This window comes from Microcebus murinus, chromosome 4, assembly GCF_040939455.1.
Source record: "Microcebus murinus isolate Inina chromosome 4, M.murinus_Inina_mat1.0, whole genome shotgun sequence".
Taxonomy (NCBI): Eukaryota; Metazoa; Chordata; class Mammalia; order Primates; family Cheirogaleidae; genus Microcebus; species Microcebus murinus.
In genome coordinates, this window is record NC_134107.1 from 1,526,140 (window position 1) to 1,534,925 (window position 8,786).

Consider the following 8,786-nt stretch of genomic DNA (forward strand, 5'->3'; position numbering starts at 1 on the left):
GATGTTTCCTGCCGATAGCCCGGCCCGGCCGCATCTGTGACCCGGGGACAGCCCGGGGACAGGCTGTCCCGGCCCGTGCCGGAGCTGCAGGGAACCCGGAGGCGGGGCAGGGTCGTGGGGCTGTTCAGTGTGCACACGGGTTTGGGGAAGGAGCACTGTGCTCGGAGTCCGGCTGCCCTGGAGCTGAGTATCGGCTCTGGGCTTGAATGGCCGTGGCCCCGAGGGGCTCGGATTCCTTTAGAGGCCTCGGCTCCCTCATCCATCGACCGCGGGTGCTGGTGTCTCTGTTTTCACCTGTCGCCCAACCCTCGAGGAGCCTCCGGTCTGGGGGGATGGGCCTGTGACCTGCGGCATCGGGGCTCGGCTTGAGGGAGGGTGAAGGCTGGGGGAGTCCAGGGTGTCTGCCTGGGGCAGCGACCCGCAGGAGGGACCTCACAGCTGGGGCTTAGCAGATTATATAGGAGTTCACTGGGCAGGTGGCGTGGAAGGGAGCAGCACGTGCGAGTGTTTGGAGTCACGGTGTCACTGCCCCCATTTCACAGAGACGGAAACTGAGGTTCCAAGAGGAGGTGATGCTGCAGCTGTGACACCTGCCTCTTTCCTCTGCACCTGCTGGGGAGGGACACGGGGCCTCCGACGGACCCCGGACCCCGAGAATTCTTTTCATTTCAAAAATGATTTTATGGCCGGGCGTGGTGGCTCACGCCTGTCATCCCAGCACTCCGAGAGGCCGAGGCGGGAGGATCACTCGAGGTCAGGAGTTCGAAACCAGCCTGAGCAAGAGCGAGACCCCATCTCTACTGTAAATAGACAGAAATTAATTGGCCAACTAACATATATAGAAAAAATTAGCCGGGCATGGTGGCGCATGCCTGTAGTCCCAGCTACTGGGGAGGCTGAGGCAGGAGGATCACTTGAGCCCAGGAGTTGGAGGGTGCTGTGAGCGAGGCTGAGGCCACGGCACTCACTCTAGCCTGGGCAACAGAGTGAGACCCTGTGTCCGCAGACGTGCGCGCGTCTGCACTAACGCACCTGACGCCCCAGGAAACGCACTTTCTTTCGGCGACCGGCGCGGAGCCAAATCGGAGCTGCGCTCGGGCACCGCGACGCCACGTCCCGACGTCTCCCGCCCCGCAGCCCGGGAGGGACGGGCAGGGGCGACAGGCGCGGGGACCGCGGGCTCGGGTCCCCCCACAGACTGGGCAGAACGCGGGACTTTGTTCCCTGAATCAGGGCCGCCCCCTCGGGGCCTTGGGGGTGGGGGTGGGGGTTAGGGTAGGGTTAAGGTAGGGTTAGGTTTGGGCTTAGGGTTAGGGTTCGGGGTTAGGGTTAGGGTAGGGTTAGGGTAGGGTTGGGTCAGGTTTGGGCTTGGGGGTTATGGTTAAGGTAGGGTTAGGGTTAGGTTAGTTGTCGGTTAGGTTTAGGGTCATGGTTGGTTAGGATAGGGTTGGGTTACCGTATTGGCTGGGATTAGGGTTAGGTTTAGTGTTGGCTTTGGAGTCGTGGTTAGGGTTAGGTTGGCATCGGTTTGGTAGGTTTGGACTGGGTTTGCGTTAGTGTAATGTTGAGTTAGGGTTAGAGTAGGGTTGGCTTTGGGTTAGGGTTTGGGTAGAGTAGGGTGGTTCTGGGTTGGTTTGGGGTTTTTGTTAGGGTTTGGTTTAAGGTTAAGGTCTGGTTGAGTTAAGGTTAGGTAGGTTTATGGTTATTTTTAAGGTAGGTTTCGGTTAGGTTTGGCCTTTGGGGTCAGGGTTAATGTTGGGTTTCAGTAGGGTTAGGGTACTTGTTGGTTAGGTTTATTGTCATGGTTTGGGTAGGATAGCGTTGGGTTAGCCTTGGTGTTGGAATTAGTGTCAGTGTTAGGGTTAGGGTTGGGTTATGGTTTGGGTTAGGGTTAGAGTTGGGGCTAGGGTTAGGGTTTGGGTTTGGGTTGGGTTAGGGTTAGGGTTAGGGTACTTGTTGGTTAGGTTTATTGTCATGGTTTGGGTAGGATAGGGTTGGGTTAGCCTTGGTGTTGGAATTAGTGTCAGTGTTAGATTTAGGGTTGGGTTATCGTTTGTGTTAGGGTTAGGGTTAGGGTTAGGGTTAGGGTTTGGGTTGGGTTAGGGTTAGGGTTAGGGTTAGGGTTAGGGTTAGGGTTAGGGTTAGGGTTAGGGTTTGGGTTGGGTTAGGGTTAGGGTTAGGGTTAGGGTCAGGGTTAGGGTTAGGGTTAGGGTCAGGGTCAGGGTTACGGTTAGGGTTTGGGTTGGGTTAGGGTTAGGGTTAGGGTTAAGGTTTGGGTTGGGTTAGGGTTAGGGTCAGGGTTAGGGTTAGGGTTAGGGTTTGGGTTGGGGTTAGGGTTAGGGTTTGGGTTGGGTTAGGGTTAGGGTTAGGGTTTGGGTTAGGGTCAGGGTCAGGGTTAGGGTTAGGGTTAGGCTTAGGGTCAGGGTCAGGGTTAGGGTAGGGTCAGGGTCAGGGTCAGGGTTAGGGTTAGGGTTAGGGTTAGGGTCAGGGTTAGGGTTATCACTGAAATGTGCTGACAGACAGGAAGTAATCCTCAGAGGCAGGTTCTCACCACAACCCTGGTCATGTCTGCTAATCAATGGGAACAGGTGCTTGGCTGTCCACAGCCGTGCATGCAGAATGACGTCACTCACACACCTGAAGGCGTGGAGTTCTGACCCCCGCTGCCACGTGATGCATCTGGGAGCGTGGTGCTGAGTGACAGAAGCCACACCCGGATCCCAGGTGGCGTGGGTTAGGGTTAGGGTTAGGGTTAGGGTTAGGGTTAGGGTTAGGGTTAGGGTTAAGGTTTGGGTTGGGTTAGGGTTAGGGTTAGGGTCAGGGTTAGGGTTAGGGTTAGGGTTTGGGTTGGGGTTAGGGTTAGGGTTTGGGTTGGGTTAGGGTTAGGGTTAGGGTTAGGGTTAGGGTCAGGGTCAGGGTTAGGGTTAGGGTTAGGGTTAGGGTTAGGGTCAGGGTCAGGGTCAGGGTCAGGGTCAGGGTCAGGGTCAGGGTCAGGGTTAGGGTTAGGGTTGGTGTTAGGGTTAGGGTTAGGGTTAGGGTTAGGGTTAGGGTTAGGGTTAGGGTTGGTGTTAGGGTTAGGGTTAGGGTTAGGGTAGGGTTAGGGTTAGGGTTGGTGTTAGGGTTAGGGTTTGGGTTTGGGTTGGTTAGGGTTAGGGTTATCACTGAAATGTGCTGACAGACAGGAAGTAATCCTCAGAGGCAGGTTCTCACCACAACCCTGGTCATGTCTGCTAATCAATGGGAACAGGTGCTTGGCTGTCCACAGCCGTGCATGCAGAATGACGTCACTCACACACCTGAAGGCGTGGAGCTCCGACCCCCGCTGCCACGTGATGCATCTGGGAGCGTGGTGCTGAGTGACAGAAGCCACACCCGGATCCCAGGTGGCGTGGGACCCCGCCGACGTGAGCAAAGCCACAGAGACTACAGGCGGATCAGCGTCTGCCAGGCGCTGGGGGAGGTGGGTGGGGAGTGACTGCCGATGGGGTCAGGGTGTCCTCTTGGGGACGATAGAACGTTCTGGAACTAGGCAGAGGTGGAGGCCGCACAGCACCGTGAACGGACGGAATGCCGTGCAGTTGCGGGCGTCAAGGGGGCTCCGTGCACCCCCGTGGATGTCGCCCGCGGGGAGAGAGCCCTGTGCGGCCGCGGCGGGCGCGCATCCCGAGTGGGCGCCCGGGGTTCCCGTGCTCCGTGGCCCCGCCGCGGTGGCCGCGCGCGCAGCAGCGCCTCACAGGGTCGGGGTCTCTGCAGCCCCCAGGTCTGAGCTGCCTCGGTGGCTTTGGGGTGCGGGTGCCCAGGGCGCTGTGCGTCCCGGTGCGCACAGCCCTGCCCAGCTCCCTCACAGAACTTTCCGGAGCGGGAGGGGTTATCTGTGAGCCCGCGTTGCGGAGGACGGCCTTGGTCGCTGGGCGGCCGGGCTGCATTCAGGTCCGGCTGGCTCCAGCGCCTCCCAGCCCCCGGGTGGGTCTGGAACCCGCGCCTGCCCCCTTCCCGGCCCGGCAGGGGCTGCACGTGACCCGAGCCTCCATGCACACCCGCTCACGTGGCCCGCCGGGCTCCTGCCCCCCGCGGCCTGCTGGGGGGCTGGGCCAGGCGCACCCTGTTTCTCTTGGAAGGGACTGGGCGGGCGGAGAGGAAGTGGCCTCGGCGTCACCGGGTGGGTGGGGCGGGGGCGGGCCCTGCGAGCAGAGGGGGCTGGAACCTTCTAGGCTGCAGGGGAGGCCCCGGCCTGTGCTCTTTTTATAAAAAATTTTTTTCTTTTATTTATTTATTTTTTTGAGACAGAGTCTCGCTTTGTTGCCCAGGCTAGAGTGAGTGCCGTGGCGTCAGCCTCGCTCACAGCAACCTCCAACTCCTGGGCTCAAGCGATCCTTCTGCCTCAGCCTCCCGAGTAGCTGGGACTACAAGCATGCGCCACCATGCCTGGCTAATTTCATATATATATATTAGTTGGCCAATTAATTTCTTTCTATCTATGGTAGAGATGGGGTCTCGCTCTTGCTCAGGCTGGTTTCAAACTCCTGACCTCGAGCAATCCTCCCGCCTCAGCCTCCCAGAGTGCCGGGATGACAGGCGTGAGCTGCCGCGCCCGGCCTCGAAGAAGAGGCATTTGGACCCACGGGTTCACACCAACACTGCAGGCAGCGGCTGCGGCCATCCCCGCGTGAGTGGGGCCGCAGAAGTGGTCCAGCTGCACAGCGGGACATCACTCAGCCTTCGGAAGCAATGACGCCCCGACACCCCCGGCAACGGGGTGGCCCCCAGAGCCGTGATGCTGAGTGACGGAAGCCAGAACACGGTGTGATCCCTCTCTATGGAGTACGTGGATCGCCACGTTCACAGAGACAGAAAGCAGGAGGGCGGTGCCGGGGCTGGGGAGGGGGTGGGGACTTCGTGTTCCACGGGGACAGAGTTTTCGGTGGGGAAGGTGAGAACGTGCTGGAGGGAGGGTGGCGAGGGCTGCACAAGAATCTGAATGTGCTTCATGCCACTGAGCTGTGCACTTAAAAATGGTTAAGATGGGCCGGGGCGGTGGCTCACGCCTGTCATCCTGGCACTCTGGGAGGCCGAGGAGGGAGGATTGCTTGAGGTCGGAAGTCCAAGAGCAGCCTGAGCAATAGTGAGACTCTATATTTACTAAATGTAGAAAAAATTAGCCGGGCATGGTGGTGCATGTCTGTAGTCCCAGCTACTTGGGAGGCTGAGGCAGGAGGATCCCCCAGGAGGCTGAGGTTGCTGTGAGCTGTGATGATGTCACCGCACTCCAGCCCAGGCAACAGAGTGAGACCCTGTCTCAAAAAAATATGGTTAAGATGGGTCAGGCGAGGTGGCTCACGCCCATAAGCCTGCACTCTGGGAGGCTGAGGAGGGAGGACAGCTTGAGGCCAGGAGTCCAAGACCAGCCTGGGCAACATGGTGAGACCCATATCTACGAAAAGATAAAAAATGAGCCGGGCATGGTGGCCCACCTGTAGTCCCAGCTACTGGGGAGGCTGAGGCAGGAGGATCACTTGAGCCCAGGAGTCGGAGGCTCAGTGAGCTGCGATTGTGCCATCGCGCCCCGGCCTGGGTGGCAGAGTGAGACCCCGCTTCTAAAAACCCAACCAAACAAACAAAAAAATGGTTAAGATGGTCTGGTCTCAGTTTGGGGCTCCCGGTGAGCCGGGCAGGTGCAGGTGCAGTTCCCGGGCTGGTCGGGGAGCTGGAAGGCGGCGGGTGAGGACACCTGCCTGCGGCCCCACCCCGAGGGCGGCTGGAGGGGAAGCAGCAGGGCCTGGGGGGGCCTCTGGGGTCCTGGCGCACTGAGGCCCGCTCCGGCCGGTGTCCTGGCCTCAGTTTCCCTGCGTGTGTAGTGGGGCTGCTGAACTCGGGCAGATCCCGGCTGTCCCCGACTCGGTCCTGGCAGCCAGGCCTGGATGGCGGGGTGGGGGTGGGGTGGGGGGCGGAGGTGGGGGACACCGGGGCAGGGGGGGTCGCTTATGGCACCACCCCGGGTCAGCGTCCCCAGCGCCTACCTGCCCAAGGGGTGACGGGAGGGTGTTTGCAGCCTGTGACCTTCATGAGCCCCCGTCTCCACGTCTGACCCCTGCAGGCTGCAACGAGGACCCCAGGAGGGGCAGCGGGGTCTGGGGGCTCCTGTGCTCAGGGTGGGGTGCCGGCCTGGCCCGTGCCCCTGGCGGTTTCCGACCCGTGGGCGCCCCCTGGCGGCCACTCCTGAGAAGGCGTCGCCGGGCGGTGCCGAGCTCGCCCGCGGGACCCTCCGAGCCGCTCGTGGGGAGTGGGGCCGCCTGGGGCGCACGAGTGGCCCGCGTCCCTCCGCCCACGCCCCCGAGGCCGCCTGCCGCCTCCCCGCCGTTCCTGCTGTCGCACTTCTTGGCACAGTCGGCCTGGCGACGGGCCGGCGACACGCGCGGAGCCCCTGTGGACTCTGCACGCCGCCCGCGGAGTGAGCCGGCCCGGGCACCGCGCGCGCAGCTCTGCCCGGCCCCGCCTCCGCCGCGGCCCCGCCCTCCGCCGCGGCCCCGCCTCCGCCGCGGCCCCGCCTCCGCCGCGGCCCCGCCCTCCGCCACCGCCCCGCCTCCGCCCCGCCTCCACCACGGCCCCGCCTCCGCCCCGCCTCCACCGCGGCCCCGCCTCTGCCCTGCCTCCACCGCGGCCCCGCCTCCGCCGCGGCCCCGCCCTCCACCGCGGCTCCGCCCTCCGCCGCCGCCCCGCCCTCCACCGCGGCTCCGCCCTCCGCCGCCGCCCCGCCCTCCACCGCGGCCCCGCCCTCCACCGCGGCCCCGCCCTCCGCCGCGGCTCCACCCTCCACCGCGGCTCCACCCTCCGCCGCCGCCCCGCCTCCACCACGGCCCCGCCTCCGCCCCGCCTCCACCGCGGCCCCGCCTCTGCCGCGGCTCCGCCCTCCGCCGCGGCCCCGCCCTCCACCGCGGCCCCGCCTCCGCCGTGGCCCCGCCTTCCACCGCGGCCCCGCCCTCCACCGCGGCTCCGCCCTGGTCGCTGGTGGTCTGTTCAAGATGTTCTGCTCATGCCTGTCATCCCAGCACTCGGGGAGGCCCGGGCGGGAGGATCGCTCGAGGTCAGGAGTTCGAGACCAGCCTGAGCAAGAGCGAGACCCGTCTCTACTATAAATAGAAAGAAATTAATTTCTATATATAACTAATATATATAGAAAAAATGAGCCGGGCATGGTGGTGCATGCCTGTAGTCCCAGCTACTCGGGAGGCTGAGGCAGGAGGATCGCTTGAGCCCAGGAGTCTGAGGTTGCTGTGAGCGAGGCTGTCGCCACGGCACTCACTCTAGCCTGGGCAACAAAGTGAGACTATCTCAAAAAAATCAATCAATAAATAAAAAAGGCCGGGCGCGGTGGCTCACGCCTGTAATCCTAGCTCTCTGGGAGGCCGAGGCGGGCGGATTGCTCGAGGTCGGGAGTTCGAAACCAGCCTGAGCAAGAGCGAGACCCCGTCTCTACTATAAATAGAAAGAAACTAATTGGCCAACTAATATATATAGAAAAAATTAGCCGGGCATGGTGGCGCATGCCTGTAGTCCCAGCTACTCTGGAGGCTGAGGCAGGAGGATCATTTGAGCCCAGCAGTCTGAGGTTGCTGTGAGCGAGGCTGACGCCACGGCACTCACTCTAGCCTAGGCAACAAAGCGAGACTCTGTCTCTAAATAAATAAATAAATAAATAAAAAAGACGTTTTGCTTCTTTGTACGTGAGCTTCAGCGACGGTTCCCTTCCTCCCGCATCCCTAGCTGGCTTTGGTGCTAAAGCGCAGGCTGCCCCAGAGAATGAACCGGGGGAGCGCTCCACGTCTTTATTGCCTGGAATTGTTAAATGACATTGCAGTCATCTGATTTTTTTCTTTTTTCTTTTTTAAGAGACAGGGCTTCCCTATGTCGCCCGGGCTGGAGCGCAGCAGCTGTTCACAGGCTCGATCGTAGCTCACTGTGGCCTCGGACTCCTGGGCTCCAGGGATCCTCCTGCCTCGGCCTCTGGAGTAGCTGGGACCACAGGCGTGCGCCACCATGCCCGGCTAAGTTTTCTATTTTTTGTAGAGACGAGGTTCTCGCTCTTGCTCAGGCTGCTCTGGAACTCCTGGCCTCAAGCAATCCTCCCACTTGGGCCTCCCAGAGCGCCAGGATCACAGGCGTGAGCCACTGACTGCACCGAGCCCACTTTTATATTTTCTGATGTGTCACTTATAAATAGCATAGAGTTGGAATTTTTAAAATCCCGTTTGACAGACTGACTTTTAGCTGGAGTATTCAGCCCATTTACATTTAATGTAATAACTGATATTACATTTAAATCTAGATTTAAGTGCTAGCTTCGGCAGCACATATGCTAAAATTGGAACGATACAGAGAAGATTCGCATGGCCCCTGCGCAAGGATGACACGCAAATTCGTGAAGCATTCCATATTTTTTTCAGCCTCTGTGGAAAGCAATATGGAAATACCTGAAAGCGATACAAGTAGATCTACCATTTGATCCAGCAATTCCACTACTGGGCACCTACCCAGAAGATCAAATGACACTCTACAAAAAAGACACCTGCACTCGAATGTTTATAGCAGCACAATTCACAATCGCAGAGGTGTGGAAACAACCCAAATGCCCATCAACCATGAGTGGATTAATAAAATGTGGTATATGTATACCATGCAGTACTACTCAGCTTTAAGAAACAATGGTGATCTAGCACCTCTTGTATTTTCCTGGCTAGAGCTGGAACCCATGCTACTAAGTGAAGCATCTCAAGAATGGAAAAACCAGC

The 8,786-nt window shown here is 60.0% G+C and overlaps 1 non-coding gene across 1 annotated transcript; it reads left to right on the plus strand.

Annotated features, from left to right (window-relative positions):
* Positions 1–8,329: 8,329 nt before the first annotated feature.
* Positions 8,330–8,436, plus strand: LOC142870721 (U6 spliceosomal RNA). Its single transcript, XR_012919066.1, has one exon. It is a non-coding gene; the product is annotated as a U6 spliceosomal RNA (small nuclear RNA).
* Positions 8,437–8,786: the final 350 nt, after the last annotated feature.